The sequence below is a fragment of the Triticum dicoccoides genome, chromosome 4A (assembly GCF_002162155.2).
Source record: "Triticum dicoccoides isolate Atlit2015 ecotype Zavitan chromosome 4A, WEW_v2.0, whole genome shotgun sequence".
Lineage (NCBI taxonomy): Eukaryota > Viridiplantae > Streptophyta > Magnoliopsida > Poales > Poaceae > Triticum > Triticum dicoccoides.
Window position 1 is genome coordinate 608,556,588 of NC_041386.1, and position 25,461 is coordinate 608,582,048.

Sequence of the window (25,461 nt, forward strand, 5' to 3'; positions counted from 1 at the left end):
CCCGTGGAGGGGTGGTTGAACAGGACCCCCTGGTGTGGAGGGCTGGATGAACAGTAGACGGTGGAGGGGTGGTTGAACAATAGCCGGTGGAGTAGCGCGCGGTGGAGGCTGGATGAACAGGAGCCCGTGGAGGCTGGAGGAGGTCGACGGTGGATGAACAGTAGCTCGTGGAGGCTGGAGGGGGTCGATGGTGGAGATGAACAGTATCCCGTGGAGTCCCGTTTTGCGGTATGCCACACGCCTCCCGATGAACAGGACCCCCGTTTCGACCGTAGCGCTCCAACACGAGTCCGTTTCTTCCGTTTTGCGGTACGCCACACCCCTCCCGATCAACAGGACCCCCGTTTTGACCGTAGGAGGTCCTTTTCCTCTGTTTTGCGGTACGCCACACCCCTCCCGATCAACAGGACCACCGTTTCGACCGTAGGAGGTCCGTTTCCTCCGTTTTGCCATACGCCACACCCCTCCCGATCAACAGGACCCCCGTTTTGACCGTAGGGGGTCCGTTTCCTCCGTTGTGCGGTACGCCAGGCCTCGTTTCCATCGCCTCTTCCGTCCAAGCCCTCCCGATGAACACGACCACGCATTCCGTTCTGACCCACGAACACGATGACGAAGCTGTTTCTCCGTTTCGACCCAGCCATGTACACGAGCCGTTGCCGTACGTATGCGCGAGTAGGCGTTTGAGACCCCGTCGGTATGTACACATACGTGGGCGTATTTTATTTCTTGCACCCTAGCTGCTGTACGTACGTGTACATGCTACGTGCGCACCTCTACTACGACACGTGCGCGCCTCTACTACGACACATGCGCCTCTACATCGACCAGTATGTACATACACGTTCGCGACCAGAATGACAACGCTACATACGCTTCGACCAGGTGGGTCCCGACTGTCAGGCACTTCCTTGCCTGCGAAGATGTAGCTGGTGGGTCCCAGCAGTCAGGGGCGAATGGTTTTTTTTTGCCCGGACGCACTTCCTTGTGCGAAGATGTAGCTGGTGGGTCCCAGCAGTCAGGGGGGCGAATCGTTTTGGTTTTCTTTTTTTTGCTCGGACGCACTTCCTTGCGTGCGAAGATGTAGCTGGTGGGTCCGAGCAGTCAGGGGGGCGAATCGTTTTTTTTTTCCGGACGCACTTCCTTGCGTGCGAAGGTGTAGCTGGTGGGTCCCAGCAGTCAGGGGGAAACTTTTTTTCGTGAAATACGGTGGCCCGTCTGGTGGGTCCCTGCTGTCAGGTGGAGGAATCATTATTTTCCGCATAATAAGGAGGCACTTCCTTGCTGCTGTCGTGGACCCAGCTGTCAGCCTCTCCACGTACAGTCCATGTCCGATGGAAGTCGTTCCTTGACCATGTTGACCATGCCGCGCCGAGAGCACCAGGGCGGTGGATGACGGTGAGGCCTAGGAAGGGGACGACGCGGAGCCAGTGAAGACGCGGCAGTGGATGCCCACGCGGAGAGGAGTATGAGGGTTCACTCTTTCGGATGCAGTGTTAGGCTGCCGTCGCCGCAGGGCCTGGCCAGAGATGGGAATAGTAGGGGGTGGTGAGGCCTCCGCGACTGCACAGCCGGCCATGGGAGGCAGGAGCAGGCAGCACGATCGGTGCTGCTTTGGGCGGCTGGAGCAAGAAGACCAGATGTTGAAGAAGCACTACAGCCGTTGGATGGACATCGTACGGTCACTGCAGCTAGAATCGTTTATATTGACTAAGTTGACAAAGCCCTTGGTACGTCAACTTAGTAGGCCCACAGGTCAGCTTCCGAAACGGTGCGCCCCAGATGTCAGGGGGAGGAATCATTTTTTGGGCGGGTGAAGCTAGAATATCCGAGATTGAAGAAGAAGCACGGCATCCGTTGGATTGACATCCAACGGCCACTGCTGCTAGAACCGTGTGTTGAATATAAGTTGACAAAGCCTTCCATACACGTCAACTCTGTTTTTTCAGGGGACGCGTCAACTTAGTAAGGCCAGAAGTGTGTGGCAGAGAACTTATAGCCCATTTGAGATTTGTAAGAATTTGTAGCCCATTTTTGAATTCTAATGGAATTTACTACATCCCATTTACAGTTTGTTAAAAGTACAGCCCATTTCAACCAACCGTTCAAAACAGAATTCAATAAAAATTTCCCACATTTTGATGGGATACGAAATATTTTTATCCCAAAATTTCTAGTCAGATTAAATAAATTTATATTACGTAAAAATCCAACGAAACATTGCGCTCGCAATAATTAATGAAATTAAAAATTTTAATATCCAAAAATAATATTTTTAAAGTAATCATGTGTTTGGTGCATTTTTTATAGTTACGACCCAGTTTTTATAATTACATTCCATTTATTATTTCTTAAAGCCCATTTTCTTGTTAAGCCTAATGCATCCCTCCTAGGAAAGATTTGCAGCCTAGCGGGGCGAAGAATAACAACTTGACCTTGCCTGGGTATTCCTAAAAAAAGTATAGCTGGGTTAGCCATTTTCAGCTTGAAAAAAATTAATATCTGGGTTGGATATCTAGCCTGGGCTAGATAGGCCACAACCCACCCAGTTAATACCTGCAGCGATGTTTTCGTTGTTGTTGAGAGGAGAAAAATTAATATCTGGGTTAAACATCAAAAAACTCTGCAGTGCTCACACCTCAAAAACACAAATACTGCTCGAGCTGCTTGGTCCCAGCTGTCGGCCTCTTCTTGTGCAATTCTCTCGTTTATTGACTACTACATAGGTTGAAAATGGTGTGGGACCGTGATGTCAGGAAACCAGGGGGAAGCAAAATAAATTACTCCAGCGAGCGCTTCCACCTCTGCCTCGTTGTCTCCCATGGAAACCCCTTTCCTCCTTTTTTTTGCTCGGGCAAGGACCAATGCATGCAGCACGCCCATGCGGTTATTAGGCAAGAAATAAAAGCTCTTTGCATGCTATGAATTATGATGGCCTGCATGGGTAGCTAATAAGGCATCCTCTTAACTGCTGTGATTAAATGTTGTGTTTAGAAGAGAGAAATATTCTTCTTTTCCACCAATCTGCTTGCGCCTAGGTCGTGATGCACCTTCTAATACGACTTATTCACCTAGACGAAGGGAGTATAGTTTTATACATATATATATATAATAATAAGGAGGAGGCACTTGCGTATGTGAGGCTATGGACCTGGTGGGTCCCCATTGTCATCCTCTCCAAGTAAAGTCATCTCCTCGCCCGCGCGCACTTTCTGCCCGAAATAGTCAGTGCCGCCCGCCCCGCTTCCCGATGCAGGCGATTGCTCTGCCTTCAAATGACACAAGTGCCGTCCGTCCGTCCATCTGCCACCCGCATTAATGATACACAGTTGCCGAGACAGCTACTCCGGCGCCACACGTCCGTCCCTCCGCCTGCCCACCATTGCTATATAAACTGCTGCGCCGGCCATAGCAGGCAGTCACCCGCATCCGTTCCCTATCTCCTGTCACCACTACTGCCCACCATGGCTTCCTCGCGCTCCAGCGCTCTTCGGGACGGGCGGACGACGGACCACAAGGAGATGCCAGCCTTTGCTGCCGACCGGCTGGCCGGCAGGCAGCCGGAGGACGATGATGTCCCAATGGAGAACATGGTAGTCGACGATCTGGCGCCAACCCCCTCCTCCGCGCCATCCTCGCTGGTGCATTCCACCATGACCATCGGCGAGGCCCGTGCCCAATATCTGGACAGTGTGAGGCAGATGCGTCAGGAGCAGTTCCGGGAGGCGCAGGCCGACGCCGCCTACAACCACCATCTCCTCCAGGAGCACTTGCAGGCGGAGGAGCAGATCGCCACGGAGCGGGCGGAGCAGGAGGCGCTGCTCGGCTCGTACTGCTCCGCCCGCAAGGGCCGCCTCGAGCGCTGGCGGTACAACATGCGGGTGGCGGAGGCTGCGGCCGCCTACAAAGAGGCTAGCAAAGAGGGCGATGAACCGGGCGAGGCGCTGTTTGGCGAGACCGAGGACGAGGCAGAGGACATTGCTAGCTTCGACGAGTCCCCGCTCCGCTGGCGTCGACGAGGCCCTGCTCCGCCAAGGCCCCGCGGCGCCAACAACGAGGTAGAGGACACCGCCGGCTCCGCTGAGGCCCCGCCCCGCCAACAACAAGGCACAGGACATCACCGGGTCAGCCGAGGCCCCACCCTGCCGGCAACGTGGGGGAGGATTTCCACCACTCCGCTGAGGCACCGCCCGCCGGCAACGAGATAGAGGACATCGCCGGCTCCGCCGAGGCCCCGCTCCGCTGCCAACGAGGCCGCACCACACAGAAAATGAGCAAGAGTAGAACACGGTAGGTCGCCGCCTCTCGGGTCCAAGTAAGGCCACTGCTGCTACCCTCTTGTTGAAGCCAAGCTAGGCGGGTTGACGATTGACGGCCGGTTAGCTTCTTGGCGGTGACGTGGAGTCAGGGAGTTCTGCTGGAGAATAACGCTGCTTCTACTTAACTACTGGTGCAGTTGGCTGACTGACACGTGGGCCCAATAGGCCACAAGACAGTTACGCACCTGCACCTGCAGTTAAGTCAGTGATGCTTCTGTTCGTCTCAGCGGGACACAGGTGGGTAGCTTTGGTTAATTAATTATACCTCCTTCGTCACCAAGCTTCCTCCTTCGTGGATCTCATTGGCACTCTTGATGTGGAAGAAAAGGCGAGAGCAAAGGACACACATGCTTGAGGAATTGAGGGAGGATCTAGTGCCAATATGGTACAGAAGAACTTCCAGCCCCACATGTTCAAGAACAAGGGCAAGTTTGATGGTAAAGCAAAGTTTGATGGGAAGAACAAGGTTGTGCAACACACGAACTTCAAGATGAAGAATGACAAGAAGAAAGGTATTTGTCATGTGGTGATCCTGATCATTGGGCTCCTAGTTGCCTTAATCGCTATGACAAGCTAGGCCGGTTAATTAATTATACATCCAGCGCACCCCTTTATAGTTGAAATGTAATGAAATCCGGCATGTTTATATGAAATCCCACTGTGTATGAATGAATTTATTTCGATTAGTTCGAATTCATGTATCACTGGCATTGGATGAACATGCAAAACAATACGTACTAGCATTATTCCCAGGGTGATCACCTCGTTCGCAGCAGTTTCACATGTACTCCCTCCGGTCCTTTCTAGTCTGCATACAAGTTTTGTCTGCAGTCAAAGTATCTCTACTTTGACCAATCTTATACAAAAAAGTACGCACTTACACAATGTGCAAAGTAAAAAGGAACAGAAGGAGTACAAAGAGTTTGAGCAGCTTTTTAGCGTTTCTGTACATTACAATCAAACACACAAGCCTGGCAATCCATAGAGAATATTCAAAACAATCGATGATTATGCATCTCAGCGACTCACATGTCAGAGGCAATATTTACTTCACAACTAAAGAATAAAGAAAAAATTGATCGACGCTGCTGACAGCAAAGGGCGTCCCATTCGAAAATATCAAACGCATGTCTTGCTAAAATCAATGAGCAAAATTTGACAAGTTTGTCCCATTCCAAAATATCAAATGCCTGCGATTGTGGAATGGACAGGGTTTGCCATCAGTTCGGACATTGATATGGCACCTCGTGCTAAATAAACCAGTTGTTCTTTTTTGTGCAGTTCCACCAAAATCAACCAAATTCGCGCGTAGCTTGTATGATTTCGCCGTTATATGTTGCAACGCCTTGAACTTATCGGCACCTCCTTTCTTGTGGTGGAAATGAATGATTCGATGTATTCATGAACATTTTGTGCAATTCCCATTGAAATCAAGTTGAGCACCCCTGTTTGCACAAATACAAAAAAGTGATTAGTATAGAGCAAACTGTACTATGAATGGACAGTTTCAACAGGCACATACATGGTCCATGTAGAGCACACTTTTAGAAAAATGGAACTCACCAGAAAGAATCCTAGAACAACAACAAAAAATGGAGATTTTGTCAGTCCTTCTGAGCTGAAGTTAGTTTGGTCTTGTGGGGAGTAATGTAACCATCCTTCAACTACTCCTTCTGATGAGAAGATAGACAGGGCTTCTTCATCCTAGCATAATCAGAACTAGTCACTTCACGTACTCCATATTCTTCTTCAGAGGAAGATGATCCTGTTGTGCAACGACAAGAGGACTACTAAATGCTAGCATCACTGTTTGCTCGAAAAAAGGAAAGGAAATATTTAAAACAACACAAATGAAGCACTTCTCAAGGACAATACCACTTTTTCATGACAATATCTAAACAGTAGCACAACACCAATAGAGATGACAAAGCTCAATCATATGGATGGAATTAGTGGGCGAGTACCAACCTTTATCAGGAGGCTTATTGTGTAGAGCATACAGATGAAGCATCTACGGTGGTGGCCAAGCTTACTATATACTCCTCGATTAGTTAAATGTTCCCAACATCTTCTTGTGCAGTTCCACTAAAATATATGGTATCTTCAAAGAAGATCCCTGTTTTCACAAGTAGAGATAATTACATATTACATTAAGAGTGGCATCAAATCAGTGGCAAAACAATTGCTCGTTCCAGCCATAGCAAAAAATTAAGATGCAAAACTATATCATTACTTGTGCCATCATAGTTCCAGTGCTTCATTACAGCACCGAGAGTTGATTTTTGTTTTTCTTCCCCTTGTTCTTCCCCTTCATCACTTGGTTCAATAACAAACAAGCTTCGCCTTCAATGTAAGATTTGGCATGTCAATTAGGGAGCACAAGTATAGTACTAAACTTAATTTTCTGATGAAAGTGGCAAAGTACAGGCCAGCAGTTGTGAAATATCCTTATCTTACCTCAATGGGATATTACGGTGCACATACAGATTGGAAGTCTTGTCTCCATTTGTGCAGTTCACTAAAATCAAGCAACATTATCGTACAAGTAGCACAACATATGAATGCACACTGCAGAATCATGTGAAAGAAGGCTAGTACTGACCTCTCATGATGCGGAATTCTAACAACTCACAAGAAGAAGAGCTGAACCAAATTCTCCTTAACGGATAGGAAGTAAGATCTCCTCTTGTGCAGTTCCACTAAGATCAAGCAATCAAGCAACGTTGTCGGTGTGACATTTTGGTTGAACTGCACAAAACACTCTTAAAAAAAGTGTTTTGTGCAGTGCAACAAAAGGTCACGATGGCAACGAGGTGAAGCAGGTAACCCTGTTTACACAGAGGTGCAAAGGAAACAATTAGTGGTCAATAACGGTGGATGACACAGAAGCCAACAAAAAGAAGCATCTACCTTATCTAAATGGGAAAGAAAGCAAGACAGTAGCATTTCTCAAATGGTGGCATTGATTAATATTAACATAGAGATTATATTAACAATAAAATTCATTAAACATGTAATTTGCTTTTAACTGTGGCATTGCATCAATTTTGCAGCGGCATTATTAGAGGGTGTTTGTTTACAGGGACATTTTGGTGTAGGGACTAAAAAAACTCCATGTCAGTCTGTGTTGGTCCCAGTTTTGTTATCAGACTCTATGTGAGCGCAGCAAATCTAGTCCTGCTCAAACTCTACAGCCTTGTCCCGTCCTTTACTTTTTGAACTAGTACTTTCACCCCTTCCTTTCCTTTTTGAACCACGTCCTAGATGTATGCGATACAACTTTCCCCACAACTTTGGCCCATTCCTTTCCTCTTTGAACCACGTCCTAGATTAATGCTATACAACTTTCCCCCTTCATTTCCTCTTTGAACCACGTCCGACATTCATGCTATATACAACTTTTCCCACTCCTTTCCTCTTTGAACCGTGTCCTAGATTCATGGTATACATGCAGCTAGAGCAATGCATGTGGAGTAAGTAAATTATACCTTAAAGTTCTTAGGGTGGAAGAGGAAGGGGTCGGAGGCCCTCCCGCGCCGCCGCTGGGTGGAAAGTGAACAGCTGCGCCGGTAGTCCCTTGCTGACGATGACAATGTTAAGCCTCCTTTCCCTTCCCGGCGGACGGATCCTGCCGGGTCTTTGAGCAGCAGTGAGGGGAGAAGGAGGCCAAAGAAGTCTTGTTTAGATCTGGAGAGGGCGAGAGTGTGTGAAGAGAGCAACTACAAGCGCTGAGGCTCCAGCGGGTGAGGGCGAGAGAGTGTGAAGAGAGCAACTACAAGCGCTGAGGCTCCAGCGTGTATATATATACTGGAGAGAGAGTGTGAAGCGTGCAAACCCTAAAAAACATTTTGACTAGTCAAAGAATCCTCCTGGCACAAATTATGCTCAAGTGTAGTTATCGAACCCGAGACCTCAAGTTTGATGAGCAAACAGGCTAACCAGCTACACAACCCTCTTGTTATGTTCAACGAGAGGGAAATAACCATTTATACATTCCTGAATCCTTATTATAACATGCACACAAATTTTGGGCACTTGTATTCGACTTAAGTCAGTGTGCCACCGTATCTCATATACTTACTACTCCCTCCGTCTAGGTGTAATAAGTCACGTTAGAAGGTGCAATGGGACCAAGGTGCGTGCGTGTGCGTGTGTGTGTGTGTGTGTTTAACATCATGTGTGTGTGCGTGTGTTAGAGAGAGCGACAGATCGACCTACTCCTACAAAGAGATGTTGTGTAGTGTACGATTTTAGCTGCGAGAGTCGGTGCATCCTCTCATTTCAGGGCGTGTCCGGTAGGGACATGCGGACAGCTGCCGCGGCCGCTCTTGACCAGCCTGGCCCACCCAAAGCCCCTCCATCGCCAGCACGCGCTTCCCGCCCGAAACGGTCAGCGCCGCTCCAAAGAATCGGTGTTTCATTCATGCCCGGGCAGAGCGGACGCGACCTCTCACTGGCGCAAGAGTGATGGTTGCTTCGTCCGTCCAACTTACTGCTGGGTCTATGTGATTTGACAGCTCATTGGTCTTTATTACCGAGGTCGTAGGACTGCTGGATGTCCCACGCTTTCGGCGAAAGGAGGTATACCTACTAGATTACAATTTTCTCCATTCTTACAGCGGAGACGTGCAAGAGCAGTGAAAACACGCAGGCTCAGTGATCCGCATGTGGTTCATGGTGAAATCTCTACAAAGACTTATATTTAGGAACGGAGGAAGTACTAGTATAGTCCGTACTGTAATTTATCAGCGAGATAAATTTGTACAATGCTATGAAGCTTCCAGCTTCTGTTACATGTATCTTGCGTCCAAGGTTGCCCGTTGCAACATTTCATCAAATACAAAGGAGACTAACATGCATGCTATTGCATCTCAATGATTGACAGATCATAGCAAATATGTACTCCCTCCGTTCCAAAATAAGTTTCTCAACTTTGTGCAAACTTTGGTACAAAGTTGTACTACTACTAAAGTTGACACTTATTTTGGAACAGAGGCAGCTAAAGAAAAAAATGATCCATGCAGTCCCTAGCCCTTGAACCGTGAACCCTGACCAGGCTTCAATTTGCTGGCAACGTTCGAGCTTCCTAATAAATGAAGTTTGCAACCTTTTGACCATCGGATCATTTTGTGAAGTTTCACCAAAATCAAGATGAGCATCCGTGTGGCAAAGAAATTGAACAAGCGTGATTAGAATAAGATTACTGGGACTAGTTGATGAGACATAAAGTCATCACAAATACAGTATGTAGAAGCCAGTAGAGGTCTGTGCGGGGCAAAGAAGTAGAGAAATATCCACAGGGAGTGATGTGGGCAGCTGGAGCAGTGGTGCAAGCCGGCTGTAAAGGGAGTTGTACCTGAGGGGCGTAGCTCAACCTTGAGGAGGGCGGCGGGAGGCGGCAACTACCCACATCGTGGCAGTGAGCAAGGGACGAAGGCAACCACACCGGCTTTGTGAGAGAGAACGGCGGGGACCCCTGATCGGGACGTGCCGACAGTGGTTTTTCACCGTCGGCGATGGCCACCGCATCTACACTAAGCATCCACCCCTTCCCCAAGCGGACGTGATCCGTCGGGATGTTAGAGATGTGGCCACAGTCGTTTTGTGCGAGAGAGTGTGAAGAGAGCAACCCCAGCAAGCAACCGTGTAGGCTGGCCCGTCCTGACTATGTATATAGTGGAGCAGTTTCCTTTTCTCTCCATATGAACCTATCATATTGCGTACGTGCCACTGAAGAAAAAAAATTATTTATAAATGACGCGGAACCTACTACTCGTTCTCCTATAACCTTGCTCTTGGCATCTCCAAGATATTAACCTTGCGATTGGCTCTTCGCCTCTTCGAGAAGTCGAGCAATAATGGTAGTGCAGTATATATCGTTCTGGCTATATGAGACCGAATGAATTGCTGCATGTCCACCACGTGGGCGAGGGTCGAGGGGCGAGGGAGAGTGCTACATACGGAGCAAAATGAGTGAATCTACACTCTAAAATACGTCTATATACATCAGTGTTTGGAGTATGTACTAGTAGTTCATATTGAAATCTACTAAAGGACATATATATTCCAAACAATATGATAGTATAATCTCTATAACCAAGGTAGTAGGGATGAGGAGTAAACGGAGGGAGTAGTAAAATTTTCTCCTCGGGCTGCGAGCCACCGCGCGCGTGGGTGAGGGAGCGGGCGTAAGGCGTGGTAAGCAAGCTTCACCTCATCCTGCGAGCCACCGCGCCCGTGGGCGGGGGAGAACGCGTACTAAGCAAGCTTCTCCTCTTTCTGCGAGTTGACGGGACACATCAGAAGTACTCCAGTGTATAGAGCCTTGCCTCTAAGGTAGGCCCCACATGGTTTGCCTCTTTTTTTAAAATAACACGTCAAGTCGCAATTTGTTTGTTCACCCGTGGTAGACGATCCTCCCTCCACCAAGTGGACAACCAGTACACGTGCCAAATTACCACGTGGGCTGCCTTTTTCGTACAGAAATGAGCTCCACTGTGTACCCGCGCGGGTGTGGTTGGGAAAGAGACGGGAGTACGTGCGCCGTGCATGCACCTCTTCTCTTCGTGCACGTCCCCCACCTACGTGGGGTGTGTGTGAGAGATACAAACCGCGTTCGTGAGTGTTTTTTGTTTTGGGGTGGGGGGTTAATTTAGTGAATTATTTGTGGGAATATGTGTCGCTGACATCTCAAACAAAATTTTGCATGCAATGTGTGTGAAATGGAGGCCTATCCATATCATACATAGGGGGTCGGGCAATCCACAAGAAGAGAGGGAGGGGTCATAGCTATCGATAGAGTCAAAGAGAGGATCAAGTGGGTGGGTGCGAGATCGATGAAGAGAGCCATCGAATTTTTGTGTGTGTACAAGTCAAAGATATAGGGCGACTAGCCTACCGGAATGTTAGAGGGCACACGTCAAGTTTGTGTGTGGCAGGGAGACATGACTAGAGCGCTCGATGTATCGGGGTGTGTGGGAGGGAGGGGGGTGGTGGGAGGGGTAGGCAGAGGCCTAACTATAGAGGTAGAACGACTCGTATATGTGTTGAGAAGGAGAGACCCAGCTATGTCTTGAGGGAGATAGTTCGACATCCATACATAACTGAAGGACGGGAAATATGATGGGACAGAGAGAGAGAGGAGGGAGAGAGGGAGGGAGAGGGAGGGAGAGGGGTAGAGTGCTAGATGGGTGATGGAGTTGCTTCTCGAATATGGTGGGAGAGGCCTACTAGACAAACTGAGGGTGGAACTGCAATGTTATCAATAAGAGTGGGGATGTGTTTCTATGTGTGCCTGTGCGTGATAGATCTGTCGGGACGCATCCATGGATGATGAAGGGCAACCATGTGTTGGGTAAGCAAACCTAACTAGATCGGTAGATCAATTGTTGTTTGTCGGAGGAAGGGAGAGACACAACTAACGAGGTAGATCGATTGACGTGTGGGTAAAAACGAGTTATAAGGACCTAGCTAGCTATATGTATAGCGAGAGATCGGTCGGTGTACGTCTATTTGTTAGAGGCAAATAAGGCCCATCGAGATGGATAGATAGAGAGAATGGAGCTAGGAGGTTGTGCGAGAGGCCCAACTACTAGCTAGATAGGGGGAGGAGTGTGCGGTTGTGGGAGCGATGAAAAGAGGGGCGAGAGTTTACACGTGTGTCTGACCGTATGAGAGACACGAGGCAAGGACACATAAAGGAGGAGATTGAAGGTGTGTTTGTATGTTGTAGGCAGGCACCGCTGGAGAGGTTTATCGATCGGTGTGTGTCGGAAAGGAGTTGTGGAGACTCTGGGAGAACGACCTAAAGAAAAAAAATGAATGTGCCAGGTGGATAGAATGCCGAGGGAGGGGGAGGGCGAGGAGGGCATGTGCATGGACGAGAGAAAGTTAGTGGTAGCTACAAAGGTTAGAGGATTGTGTGGGTGTAAGAGACTAAAAAAGATCATAATTTGATATGAAAGCGGATTCATATATTTGAATAGGAGATCATAGTGTTTTAAACATTGCATGCATGAATATAGCAGTGATACATGTGTTGTGCACATGTTATACCATAATGTGATAATGCTTGGCGTTTGCAACTCATAGCTAAATGCCGAACAATCTAAACCATACTATACATCAAACAATCTCACATTTTATTTGAATTTGTGATAATGAGTGGCGTTCGCAGCTCACAACTAAATAGCAAACAATCTAAACAATACTATATATCGAACATTCTCACATTTTATTTGAATTTGTGGTAATGTGTGGTGTTTGCAACTCACATCTAAATACTTGTAGCCGTAGGGGGCGGGGCACCATACATAATGTGATAAACACATTATACATATGAGACATGCTTTAGATTATGAAGATCTAGCTAGAGCTAGAAATGTAATGTGATTTGAAATCAAAATAAAGTGGATTCAAAAAATCTAGTTGGAGTTCATATAGGAGTACACATAGTTCATATGTAACTCGAGACTAATCATGTGGTGTGCTGTGAAGATAATACACAAATGATGGTTTAACTTGACAATAATGATGATTGTAGATCTTATTAAAACAGATAAACGAATTCAAATGCTTTGACTTCACAACAATCATTACTGTAGATCTTATTCAAATAGAGAAACAAATTCTAATTTAGTTCATATTGAAGCGGTAGTATATACGTTTGGAATGCACTAAAACGTTCATTTGAGTAGTAGGTTGCATGCATTATACACGTAGCAAAATATTTTAATTGAACATAACATGAATTCAAAGTTTTGAATGACATTTGTAGGGCTCATTGATTTGGGACAGTACATGTTAGGCTTATCCGGAAATTTCAACCCGCGCCTTGTTAGCCCGAAATATTTAAGATATACCTTTGTCTCGTTGTGCTCCGACAACTCCCTCCATCCCAACCCGCGCCTTGCTATTCCGAAATTTCAACGCGCGCGAAAACTCCCACCTCCTGTGAAATCGAGACACGCGAAATGCCCGTGGTACCCCTGAACCGAAAGAACCGCCTCGAATCGGTGGGGGTACTTTCATAACTTACCCCACATTTCGGACAAGCGCGTCTCTAAGCCATGGTTCCCCACTGCCATCCCATCCGCCCACCCATTCATACACCGAGGCCACGAAAACCCGCAACGAAACCCCACACCCTGCTCTGTCCGCCACCCAGCCGGAGCCTCTTCCCCGACGACGTCGTCCACAGCAACACCTCGACGTCCCTCATCCACCGTACCGGATGAGGATCCGTCGTCGATCTCATCGTCCCGCCGCTTCAGCCACCCCGTCCTCCACCTCCAAGGAGCTGCCCCGACATTCCCCTCGTCTTTCGCGCCACCTCCATTCCCACACTACCTTCTTCACCTGCACCACCGGAAGAGCATCATCATCACCGTTTCCTCGGATGAAGCTGCGGCCTAATCGGCGCCACCAAGGAGGTTGTACACTAATCGCCGCATTTTCTTCTTGATTAGATCTCACAGTGTTGCCGGCGCTCGGTCCCGAGCCGACACGGCGCGGCTCCATCCACGGCGGCGTCGCCGACCATTTCCTCCACGGCGTCACTCCCTCGGCGGCGACGTCCACATCAGTAGGACCTGCTGCTGCTTTAGCGCTTGCTCGCGCTACTGCTCTGCTCTTGCTCTCGGTCCCCTGCCTGGTCTGCTCTTGCTCGCGCTGCTGCTCTCGCTCTTGCTCTTGCTTGTGATGCTGCTCTGATTTAGCTACACTTTAGTCGACTGAATCGACTTTTGGGTCAGTCGATTTTCAGGTGGTGGGGGGCTCGCCGGGGTGAAGAAAGAACCAGCCGCAGCGGGGAGGGCGGCTCGCCGGAGAGATACCCCACTATCTATCTTAGGGTTCAGGATGGGGGCGGTCGTCGCCGGCGGTGGCGGGGCGTTGGCGGGGCCGTGGCATGGGGATCGCCGGAGAAAAAGCTCAGCACGAGGTGGCCTAGAGGGATGGTCGGGGCGGCGGCGGACCGACGGTGGGGAGTGTTTTTGGGGCGGGCGGGGCGGCGCACCACTGGCCGCGGGCGGCGGGGGGCTGCTGTTTGGCCGGCTCAGGGGGTGGAGGTTAAAGATGAACCGCAGGCCCTTGATTTCATATCCAACGGCTGAAAAATCGACTGACCAGAGATGAAAAAGTCAGTCGATCGACGTGTAGCCTCACCTTGCTAGTGCATTCAGTTTCGACAGCAAAATTCTGTTTCGATAGCAAAATTCAGTTTCGACAGTTAAGTTCAGTTTCGACGGTTAAGTACAGTTTCGACAGTTAAGTTCAGAGATGAGTGGCTGATGTATTTTACATCTAGCACTTTGTGGTTATGTATTTTACGTCATGTATTGGAGATGCTATTAGAATTCCACTCAGGTTAACGTTGTTCGTTGTCTCTCTTGTCCTGCTTCAGCCTCGGCGTCGTACAACTCACCGGAGCTGCTCCAACGACGAAACCCTCCATCATAGCGGAGCAGTACCTCGGGCTCCATCTCCAGACGCCTAAGATCTTCTTCCCCTCCTCCGACTGCCAAGTCATCCGGAGCATCCTTACCGGCCAACCCAATCACACTGAGATCGACATGGCTTCTCCAAAGAGGTTCTACACTTGTTGCATATTTTTTTACTCTACATGTTATATATATTGTCCACTGAGCACATGGATTTGTTCCTTTAGTGTCTCCTTGAAAGAAAAAACATAGGAATTTTAATTTTCACTTGTCCTCCTTTTCAAATTCCTATTCATGAAGCACAAGACTAAGAGATAGTAGCATAATATCATTATAACCGTACATTTTCTTGTGGTTTGACTTAATGTCACCATGCTTCTTTGCATCCTGTGATCTTCCAATTGTTGTGAATCAAACACCCAGATTGGCAGAAATCCTGTGTTTTTAAATTCTCTGTTTTGCACGTGCATTCCTATCCTATTCCTGTCTATTTCCTATCCCTGCATTGTTGGAATCCTCCAATTCAAACGAGCCCTTACAGAATTACTTCTCTTACAGATAGTTGTCAAAGAAAACCTTGCGTGGTTTGTCCCGCTCCTGCTGCACCGTCGTCCACCCCAGCTCAGCTGCTCCAACGACAGAAGGGTCCAGCACAGTAGGGATCTGGCCTCCAGAATGTCTTTCGCCGCCTCAGATCTTCTTCCCCGCCGCTGCCAGCCATGAAAACTGCACTACCATCATCAACCGAGCAAATGACCTCGAGGATTACACGGGTCCGCAAGAGAGGTCTCACTCTTTCGTGTCTGCTTACGTTATGCATCGCTTAATATTACATGCTACTTTATCGTCCTGTTCACCGATTAGACTCTGAGTCAGCTCCAAACTAATGGTCAAACTTGAGTTTTTAAATGGTTGTGGGGTACATATCGGGGCCGCTATCAATAGTATCTATCTACTATCTGGTTAATCTCCGGTGTCTACTATGAGTTTCATGTTGGGTGGGAAACAAACAGTAAAGAAGCCATTATCTGTATTTTTTAACTGAAGCCAATATCTGCCTGCTATTATTAGTTTTGGGTCTATCCACAGGTTGCTACCATCACTCTGGATTTCTGCATGCACTCCTTACATAATCTCACTATGTTTTATTCCTATGCATGATAGTTATTGTAAACAATGGAACTGAACATGTAGAGCAAAAGAGACGAGCCTTGCGTGGCAATAAAATTTCATGCAGACGTCGCTCCATGGTAGGCACAAAGGCAGCCCCCCCTGCACGCATTTTGGATTGTAATCGAGAGGAAGATATCTGTTCTGAGGGGGATTCAGAAGGAGAAGACAACTCCTATTTACCCCTTGAGGTCTTCTCTCTAACTTGGCATGCTGATGTTGGTTATATCATGCATATGGTGTCTTGCATTGCTCACTTTATACATCAAATATGTCATCTGCTTAGTTTAGACATCCTTTGTGCGAATGCCATCTGTTTAGTTTATTCATCGTTTATGTGAGTTATTCAACGCCATCTTGTTTAGCCAGGCATCATATATGTGAATTTTGGAATGCCATCCTGCTTAGCCAGTCATCTTATATGTAAATTATATCAGGCCATCCTTTGTTTTGGTTACATATTACATTTGTCAAAAATGTTATTACATTCAACTGCTCTTCGTGTGCATCAGCCATTTGACACGGTGATGGCAAATTCTGGAGTGAAAACAAGGTCTTTAGAGCAAACTATGTTATCTGACGAAGCGCATATCTCGCTGGTTACGGATAGCTCCTTAGAGGAGGATTCAGAGACAGATGACCAGTCCTATTCCCCCCCCCCCCCCGAGGTGTATGCTCTAACTTGGCAAGGTTATGTTGCTCATATCGTGCGTATGGTGTCTCGCATTGCTATGTCATTTGATTAGTTTAGACATGCTTTGTGTGAATGCTACCTGTTCAGTGTCTAATTACCATATATGTGAATTATGCATTGCCATCTTGTTGCAAGACATTATATATGTGAATTATACAATGCCATGCTGTTTAGCCAATCATCATGTATGTGAATTATATCATGCTATCATTTTTTTGTATTACGTGTTCCATTTGTCGATAACGTTTGTATATTCAACTACTCTTCCTATGCATCAGCCATTTGAAGCGGTGATGGAAGTATCTGGAGTGAAAACAAGGTATTCAGAACAGACAATGCTACCTGCTGAAGCAGACATCTTGCTGGTTACAGAGAGCTCCTCAGAGGAGGATCCAGAGACTGATGACCAGTCCTATTTTCCCCCTGAGGTCTATGCTCAAACTTGGTAGGGTTATATTACCCATGTCATGCATGTTGTCTTGCATTGCTTAGTTTTTACATCATATATGGATTGCCATCTGCTTACTTGCTTACTATATAAATCATATATTTGAATTATATCATGTCATCATGTTTACATAGTACATACACATCATCTATCTGAATTATGGCATGGCAACCCATTTAATAAAGACATCATATAGTTATATCATCTCATCCTGTTTAGTGTTTAGAGTCATCATATTTTGAATTATGGCATTCTATCTGTGAATGTATGTGAATTATGGCATGCCAACCTATTTAATAAACACATTATATAGTTATGGCATGTCATCCTATTTACATAGTCTCATATTTTGAACTATGTCTTTCCATCTTTTTTAGTTAGCCATCATAATGTGAAATTGTGTCATGCTATCCTGTTTAGTTAGCCATCATATATGTGAAATTGTGTCATGCTATCCTGTTTGGTTAGACAACATAAATATGAATTATTTCATGCTCTCTTTTATTCCCCACTATCCATTGCACCTGTCTATCATACAATGTCAATACTTTCAATTACTTTTCTTGTTTATCAGCCATTTGAATTGGAGAGCGTGATGGCAGTATCTAAGGGAGTAACAACATGGTCTTCAGAAAAGATAGTGCTACCAGTTGATGCAGATAGAACCACGGTTGTACTTGCCCAAGGACTAGATCTTCCGCACATAACCCAGACTCTCGTAGATTGTACCCCTACCCAGTCAGACAGAGAACCAGCTACACCCCTTCTAACCCCAACCCGGGCAGATAGTAACCCAGTTCCAGTTGACACAGCACCGTCTCCACCACAGAGCACCCAAACACGAGCAATTAGTAAGGGAACTGCAGTGCCCAAAGCACAAGGACCACCACTCCGAATCCCAACTCAACGCTTAAAGGAGAAGAAGATTTGTTCTCAGGTCAGGTTCTGTAGTTATGGTTCATACTCCTTTGCTCTTGCATTACTGCATTTACTCATACCAACTATTTTCAAATTTGAAGGATAGAATTGAAACTCCAATGGCGCAATAGGTCTATTTTAAACTTGTTTCTTTAACTGGTTTGCTGTTGTAACCTGCTCTATGTTGATTTCAGTTTCAATTGAATAAACAGTTATGTTCTCATGTCATGCACATTACAAGTGTTGTTATTGCTCTATAGTTACCCACACTTATATTCTGTCTATTCTGCTTTGTCTTGAACAAATATTATTTGAACTGTGTCTCTATCTTGATTTAGCAACAAAAACTAGAATGATATAGACCATAAAGTGACCATGGTACATAGATATATGTTTGTTTCATGCTGTTATCCTGTCCACTTTACTACTGAACTCATTTGCCAAAATGAGTTTCATATACAACATGGTAAAACATGTGATGTGTCTGCTTGTTTCTCTTTTAGAATGCAGACAAAATATTGGAGAACAGTACCGCGTTATCCAATGGTAAAGGAAGTAATGCAGATAAGGTTCAAGATAGTGAGACATCCCTGTTGGTCTCCAAGAAAGCTGATAAAAACTATCTTGACGAGAGTGAGGGAACCCAAAAGTCGTGTCTTGATGTAGTGTTCGAGTTACTGGCCACTACTGCTGGCACAAGCTCTTCGAACTCGTTGCCTGAATCAGTTCATCTTCTTGAGTCTCAACTTCAAGTTGAAAGACATTGATCAGATGTGCTGCGACAGGAAGCTGAAGGACTGAGGAAGTCCCTGCAGAATTCAGATGCATATTTTCTGGTGCAACAGCAAGCGCTGGAGGATTTAAGCGCCAAACAAGAGAAAGTTAATAAGCTTTCTAAGCATCTTGCCACCATTATGGGTACCCAGGGTATTGTTTCTTGAGATCTTCTGAAGTGGTTTCAGTTCTGGATTTGTTTCGTTGCGGCGTTTATTTGCGCTGGTCGCCAACTTTGACAACCAGTGTATATGATATGCTGCTTTGTTCCCTATATTTGCACTGGTGGCGAACTTTGATGCCCAGTGGATGTAATATGTGTAATAGTCGTGATAGCCTAGCGTTAGTTGCTTGCGTATTTATTTCCTTGTTGTCTTGTTTATTTGTTTGCTTGTGGTCATTGCAGTTCTTTTTTCGCGGTTAGCTAATGGCTGCAATAACCTATTTTTTAAAACTAGGCCACAATAACGATGGGCTAATATTTACTGTAGTGACACTGGGCCTCCTACTGGCCGTAGAAACAGTGGGCCTTCTATGGGCCGTAGAAACAATGGGCCTTTTACGGGCCGTAGAAACAATGGGCCTTCTGCAGGCCGTATTATCAATGGGCCTTATACGGGCTGTATAATCGATTGGCCAAACATGGGCCAAACAGACCGCATTATGGCCGTAAACGGGCTAGAGTTGGAATCGTCTGTTCATGGGCCGACCATAACGGGCCATCGTTAATAGGCCGTATTTTATGACGCTATGAAATCGGCCCAACATATTGACGGACCACAAACGGGCCGACTGTAACCACGGGCTGAATTTGGTCCACAAGCAGAAAATGACAGTAACGGGCCGTAAGTAAACGAATGCTGGAAATGAGCCCAAGAATAAATGGGCTTTGAGAAGGCCGAAATATAACATGGGCTGGAAACGGCCCAAGGAATAATGGGCCGCTAATGGGTATAAAGTGATACACTGTTCATTACGGGCCAGTTTCACCATGGGCCGTTAATGGGTGTCAAGTGATACACTGTTCATTACGGGACAGTTTCACCACGGGCCGTTAGTAGGCCAAGAGTTACATAGGGCCTCATATGGGCCGAAAGACGTCATGGGCCATACATGGGCCAGAAGTGAAAACGGGCTGGAATCATACTGGATGGCCCAGATGACGCTACTGGGCCTAATTCGGATAGGGCGTAATGGGCCTTGGGTTAGTGGGCTGTAAATGGGCTATATTCGAACACGCTGTTAACAGGCTTTCCATGGGCCGGCCCGCCAGCTTTTGACCAAGTCAAACAGGCCAGCCTTTTCACAGGAATGGGCCTCTATTGGGTTGTGCCACGTGTCGACGTATCATAGGTGCCTATCTGACCCACTGATGAGCTGACACGTGTTTCGTCCGGCCAATAAGAATTTTACACGTGGAAATTTCCCATTGGTCGGGGCTGTTAACGGGTTATCGTATCCAAAACCCGACCCGATAGCTTAACGGTGTTCCGTTACGATGGATACCACGTGTCAGTCACCCTTGACGAAAGCACTTCTGTGACGCGCGATTTATCGTCATGGAAGTGGACACTTCCGTGATGATAATTTTGGTAATGTCATGGAACACTTCTACGACAGCACATGTATGACTATCTTGATTTTGTCATAAATTCATCATGTATGTACATGCATGACAAAAAAAGCGACCTACTGTGACAAACACGTATCATCACGGAAGTGTATTTTTTTGTAGTGTAGAGGCATAACCGCATTGAAAGCAATGTCGCAAGTGAGGTAATCTTCACACAACCCATGTAATACATAAGGGAAAGAGATACATAGTTGGCTTACAATTGCCACTTCACACAATACATGAATAAAGCATTACATCATCCAGATACAATCAAGGTCCGACTACGGAACCAAAATAAAAGAAGACTACCCCAAAAGCTACACAGATCCCTGATCGTCCCAACTGGGCTCCACTACTGATCGATTGAAACGAAACAACACAATGGACAAGATCTTCATCGAGCTCCTCCTGAGCTCGTTTGCATCACCTGCACGGTTTCATCGGCACCTGCAAACTAGTTTTGGAAGTATCTGTGAGTCATGGGGACTCAGCAATCTCACACCCTCGCGATCAAGACTATTTAAGCTTATAGGAAGGGTAAAAGGTATAAGGTGGAGCTGCAGCAAGCGACAAGCATATTTGGTGGCTAACATACGCAAAAGAGAGCGAGAAGAGAAGGCAAAAGCACGGTCGAGAAATTATGATCAAGAAGTGATCCTAGAACAACCTACGTCAAGCATTACTCCAATACCGTGTTCACTTCCGGGACTCCGCCGAGAAGAGACCATCACGGTTACACACGCGGTTGGTGCATTTTAATTAAGTTTCAGGTTTTCTACAACCAGACATACTACCAAATTCCCATCTTCCCATAACCGCGGGCACGGCTTTCGAAAGTTCAAATCCCTGCAGGGGTGTCCCAACTTAGCCCATCACAAGCTCTCGCGGTCAACGAAGGATATTCCTTCTCCCAAGACAGTCCGATCAGACTCGGCATCCCGGTTACAAGACATCCTCGACAATGGTAAAACAAGTCCAGCAAGACCACCCGCTGTGCCGACAAATCCCGATAGGAGCTGCACATATCTCGTTCTCAGGGCACACCGGATAATCTAAGCGTACGGGAGCCAACGTAACCCAAGTTGCCAAGGGACGGCCCCGCACGGTGCTCGGGGGTGGACCAACACTTAGACAAGTACTGGCCCGGGAGTTTAAAATAAAGATGACCCTTGGGCTGGCCTAACCCAAGGGAAAAAGAGGCTAGGTGGCGAATGGTAAAACCAATGTTGGGCCTTACTGGAGGAGTTTCATTCAAGGCGAACTGTCAAGGGGTTCCCATTATAACCCAACCGTGTAAGGAACACAAAATCCGGGAACATAACACCGATATGATGGAAACTAGGGCGGCAAGAGTGGAACAAAACACCAGGCATAAGGTCGAGCCTTCCACCCTTTACCAAGTATATAGATGCATTAATTAAATAAGAGATATTGTGATATCCCAACAAAATATCCATGTTCCAACAAGGAACAAACTCCAATCTTCGCCTGCAACTAACAACGCTATAAGAGGGGCTGAGCAAAGCGGTAACATAGCCAAACAACGGTTTGCTAGGACAAGGTGGGTTAGAGGCTTGGCTTAACAATATGGAGGCATGATAAGCAAGTGGTAGTTATCGCAACATAGGCATAGCAAAAGAGCGAGCAACTAGCAAGCAAAGATAGAAGTGATTTCGAGGGTATGGTCATCTTGCCTGAGATCCTGCAAGGAAGAAGAACGAGTCCATGAAGAAGACACACGGACGAAGTGGTACGGATCCTCACAAACGCAACGTTACCGGAACCAACCCAAGAAGCAACACTGGAAAGAGAACACAACATAGTAAACAACCACCACATGAACATGGCATGATATGCGGGATCCGGGATGTGGTGCATATGCATGATTTGAAAAGGAATGATTGAACCTGGCCTCAACTTGGAAAACCAAGAGTTCCACTAGAAAGAGGAGTTGATTTCGGTCGAAATCGATATAAAGATCACCGGAATCGGATGCACGGTTTGGAAATGGCAAGCAAAACAAATATGGCACCGGTCTGCGATAAACAGCAAGTAGCCTTCTAAATGCATCAAGATAAATATGCTACATTACTCAAACATAGCAACAAAAAACATGGCAAGGATCCACTCATGATGCTTGACAAAAGATGAACACTGAGCTACGGAGACCCCGCTTTATGAAGAACAGAGACCCCGCTTTATGAAGCAGAAGCCCCCATGTGATCAATAATATGTCAGGCCAGTAAGGTGGGATACCCATGTTTGAACCGCGCATCATGGCAGCAGGTCCTCTTTGGCAATTTTTAACTTTTTTCAAGATATAAATTCTTCTTGAACCGGGATCTTGAACCGGATATGGAGACCTTCAAAGCTTTGTGGGAGACATCTTTCCCTTGAACCGGATTTTAAACCAGAATCTTCATTTTTAGCCGGAAATTTTCTGACGGCCTTTAAACTCAAACTTGCGAGAAGTTAATTCCTTTTTGAATCGGAAATTCTTAAACCGGATTTGAGAGCTTCAGAGCTTTGTCAGAGAACAAATTTCCCTTGTACCGGATTGTAAACCAGAATCCTTTTCTGATGACCCGAAACTTCTTCATTGAGCCGGGATTTTGTAACTGTCATATACTTTCTAATCCGGAAATCTTCTGACAGCATGATGTGAATCCGGGACCGGGTTATCTTTCTCTCCAACGTATTGGGGTTCTTGACTTCACTGAAAACCGGCAACGTTTGCTAAGTCATATCATTGTAGCCCCCAAGTCTCAAGGCGACTCGAGGAGTTGGCTTGAGATTCTCCATATTTGACCATGATATAAACCGGCATAACTTGTATATCATTGGTGTTGATAGCACGATGCGAATCCATAGAAGGTTGAGGTGACTGCGGCGGGTTGTAAATGATCCCATATGAGCCGTATCAGCAACTCGGCCAATGGTTCCTTCCAACTGGTGATTTGAAGTTAACCAAACTGTAGTGGCGGCGATTTGTGCGCCTGCCCATTGAACCACCCAGTGCAGACCGCGGTTGATAGTATAGGATGATTTGCCTCCATTTTGTTGAAAGAAAAAAAACCCGGCTTCCCAAGCAGTGACTTGCTCATACTCAAATAAACAGCTCATGCAGACAGGTGCGGCCCGATGTGTTGATGTAGACCAGGCCGCGAGAGACGGACGGCAGAGACGACTGCAGCATCAGTGGTGGCTCTGACAGATGAGTCGGCCGCGGCGTTGTAAGCCAGTGCGGACGGGGAAAATCTTCACCGGTGTTGTAAACCGGCACGGACGGGCGAGTTAATCGCGAGTGCGGTCCCAGTGAGTCGAAGTAGTCTGGGCCACAAGGGCGGCGTCTTGCACACATATTCTTTGATCATTGTGGCACGGTCATATGCTAGCACATGACAGTAATTACGCAATTTATATATCCATGATCCGGCCATCGGCTTTGCAATGACCAGTTGTTCTGCATATAAAATGCAAAGACCAAAGTAATTGCTTTCTGACAAAAACAATATGTGTGCTAAATTATACTTAGAGGGATATCACCTGATTCGCCCGAACAACAGATGAGTCGGCCGTGGCATTGTAAGCCGGTGCGGATGCATGAACCGCCGTGAGGGCAGATGGACGAGTCGTCCATGGCTTTTGTAAAGCGGTGCGGGTGGCGATTCAAACATGATGTTGTTTAACCGGTGTAGATGCATGAATCGGCGGCAGGTGCGGACAGATGTAATCCGAACATCGGGGCGGCGACTTGCACGTATATCTGTCGAGCATCCTAGCACGGACAAACACCAATGCGAAAAGTTATGTTGATGCGCCCCCTTAGGCAACACCTTTTCGTAACGGTCCTGCAAAAATATTACAAGACCAAGTAATTGTTTTTTGATAAAAACAATATGTTTAATAAAATAAACTTTAGATGGATACCACCTGATATGTCTTGTCGGATGTCGAGCCAGTTGTCACGGTGAGACAACTTCGTTCCCTTAACAACTCCAAACCTCAATCATGTTTGTCCTCCCACTGGGCATTTTATTTAACAGCCATCCATGATAACTTCTTCCATCACAATGTGTCCTGGATGTGAGCAGCTTGTATCCTCCACGTCAGTGGTTTAGCAACAAGGCCGCGAGGGCGACTTGAGGTGCAGCTGGAGAAGAGGACGCGGCCGCATCCGGTCATGGCAGCAAGCCAGCCGAGGGGTCACCTAGAGGCCGATCAAGATGGGGCAGCTCGGAGTTGATGGCGATGCTGACTTGCTACTGCTGCGGCTGATGAGGCAAAACATGACGGCAGCGGAGGCTTGTGACTACGAGGCGCATACCGGGGTCAGCTTGATGCGGCTGTTGCAGCGAACGGCTCACGGCAGAGGCAGAGGCAACTCATCGGCCGGGGCGGCTCAACGGCAGCGGAAGCCATACGAGGCCCGGCCGGAAAAGGGGTGGCTGGGCCCCGGCGCAACAGCGGAGAGATACCTGCAAAGTGAGGCCACCGCCGCCGAAACCGCATCCATCCCCGCGCCCGAGTTGTCGCCGGTTTGGATGAATCCACGCCGAGTCGTATTCTTATCTCCTTTTTTTCCTTCTTTTCGGTAATCAAGGGTCAATCCAACTTGGTAACTTTTCCCTTCTTAATTTTGGAATTAACCTCGTTGTAACTTCCTTGTAGTACCCAGAATTGTCAAATAAAAACTAACTTGGCCTCTAATGACGTACTGATCCAAAACGTATTCTTCTTGTCTTCTAGTGACGTACTAGTACTTGAAATCACCAGGGTTGATGCTATGCGCTCGTCTGCACTTTTTGACTTCATCAGAGAAAACAACTTCAGCTACTCTGACAGGAAAAACGTCTGCAATGTCTGCAGCCGCATTGGAAAATTATATCGTTCTTAAAAATGCATGACTTAACGATGGCGCAACAAAAAATTTATCCGCCTTTCGAGTCGTGTGCGGCAGCACGCACGGATCCATAATCTCTTGATCGTGATCTTCTACCTGAGACTTGTTAGTGCCGAGTTAACCTGCCCGATTCTTCCGTGCCGGTTCTTCTTTATCCAGCTAATCACGGTCTTCTCGATCC